Here is a 2,567-nt window from a genome sequence, read left to right on the forward strand (position 1 = left end):
TTGGCCGGAAGGGGAGGGGGTAGCTCTCTTCCGGGTTGGGCTCGTTTTCGGCGGGGTGGTATCGTATTCTCTCTCCTTGTTTATTTCCTCTAACATTGTTTTATTAGTGGTAGCAGTAGTGATTTGTGTTATATCTTAATTGCTGGATTGGTTTTTATCTCAGTCTGTGGGAGTTGTATTCCTCCGGTTTCTCCTCCCCATCCCTCTGGGAGTGGGAAGGTGGGGGTGGGGGGAAAAAAGGGGTGTGTGGTACTGCAGGAGACTGAGGTGGAGTTTTTAAACACGGACAGTTCTTTTTTGGCGCCCAACATGGGGCGAACACACGAGATAACAACAAATCTGACAGGATTTATAGTCATTTGTCACAACGGCTGATTTATTGGCTCTCACAGTTTTTTCTCTTGATCTCACGGTTTCAGGATTTTTACCAATTACTTTCAATATATATTAGCTGTGTTCGTGTTTATCAATCATGGGATTTGGGCTAAGTTTCTTATCTCATTGTTCTTTAATGTTAATGACTTGTAATACAATAGAAGTATTCATAATGAAACTGATCTGGTTTATGTTCCCGATATGGTCACCAACTTTATAATTTGGGAGGTATATAATAGAAATGCTTAGCAATTTCACCTTTTTTTTCTCCTTCTTGGGTGGTCAACCTGTGAAGGATACATTCTTCTGTCCTCCCAGTGCTCTCTCTCCAGATGGTCTACAGCATCATTTGGAGAGTTTTGAAGTTTTTTGAATGGCCTTTTAATACTGTTGAGACTTGTATGCTGATTGTGATGGGGATCACCATAGTAGCACGCATACAGAGTGTGTTTTGCCCACAATTATTTCATCTGATTTCAAGAGTGTAAGCGGAGTCAGGTCTGGTCCTGTATTGGGTTAAACAACGACATAGGAGGACCAAGAGATTTTCCCAGAGGCTGGGCAGCTATGAGTGGCAGGGTGTGTGGGATAGTATGAGCAAGCATCTAGGTCAGTGGGCCCCTCCAGTACTTTGGAATTTTTACTTCCGAACAAGTACAAAATCTGGAAGAGTTAGTAAAACACCTAAATGAGGTGTGTTGTCATCCTGGCCATACCAGAGATGGACAAATTACGGCAACGTGCTGGGGCTTGGCCCTTATGCCTATAGGGCCTTGTTCGACACTACCCACCCCCTTCAAAAGGAAAAAAAAAATGTCCCTGGATCTGAGGGCAACACAGAAGTCAGCACAGCTGTTCCAACTCCAAGTACAGCAGCTACACCATCCCCAGTGGCAAGTACAGTGCTACCCAAAACTTCAGCTGTGACAGACAGTGCAGCTACCCCAAGCAACAATTACAGCAGCTATTCAAACCTCGACTGCGACAGACAGTGCAGCTACCCCAGCAACAAGTACAGTTGCTACTCAAACTACAGTGATAATCACTGCAGCTGAACCAGAGGACCAATTCATACCAACATCGGTTGCTCCTGTACACAAGAGAAAAACCAAAAAAAGAGACAAGAAGGATGAGGCAGGATGAAAAACTACGCCTCCACTACCTGGTCTAGTATCTGATCAGGGGTCATCATCACACGACGAAGAAGAAGAGGTGACTTCTCGATCTCGAACCTCAACTGAGCTGCAGAATATGCGAAAAGATTTCACCCGTCAACCAGGGGAGCACATCATCACCTGGTTGCTCCGATGTTGGGATAGTGGGGCCGATGGTCACGAACTAGCAGGTACAGAAGCCAAGCACCTGAGATCACTTGCTAGAGAAGGGGGAATTGACAAAGCAATTGCAAGAGAGAAAAGTCCCTCAGTCTTTGGAGGCGGCTTTTGGCAGCTGTGAAAGAGAGGTTCCCATACAAGGAGGATGTTATGAGTCGTTCGGCCAAGTGGACTACTGTAGACAAAGGCATCCAATCCCTGAGGGAATCAGCTATCGTAGAGATGATCTATCACACCAAGCCGAATAATGGGAATGTACCCATAGACCCAGATGAAGTCGAATGCACTACGACCCATGTGACAAAATGCACCGTCGTCATATGCCCATCCATTGGCAATGGTAACCTGGAATGACATAGTACCACTAACAGTGGATGAAATGGTTCATAAACTCTGAGAATTCGAAGACAATCTTACCCCTTCCATCATCTCAGCTGTGGAAAAAACTGTCTTGGGATCTCAAACAGTTGAGGGATAATCTGTCTGATTTATCTAGCTCCTCACGTGTGGCAACACGCGTTTCAGCTATTAACAAAAGGCGTCCTATTGTTTGAGAGAGAAAATATATAAGATACATACCACGGGCCACCCTATGGTTTTACCTTGCGGGATCAAGGAGAAGACATGACAAAGTGAGATGGAAAACCTACTTCAGCCTTGGAGGAACGATGTGGGTGAATTGAAGAGAGGGTACAAGGGCCAAGACTGATCGCCCCATGAGAGCTGCAGCTTCAGTCTCTGGTGAACAGGTTCCCAGATGGAGCGGAAGAGCTGATTTTACTCCAGCTCCTGTGATAAAGAAGAATAATCCCTTTCAACACGAATTAGGTGTCCAAGATTGTGATGATGATGACTATT

The sequence above is a fragment of the Melopsittacus undulatus genome, unplaced genomic scaffold, assembly GCF_012275295.1.
Source record: "Melopsittacus undulatus isolate bMelUnd1 unplaced genomic scaffold, bMelUnd1.mat.Z mat_scaffold_870_arrow_ctg1, whole genome shotgun sequence".
Lineage (NCBI taxonomy): Eukaryota > Metazoa > Chordata > Aves > Psittaciformes > Psittaculidae > Melopsittacus > Melopsittacus undulatus.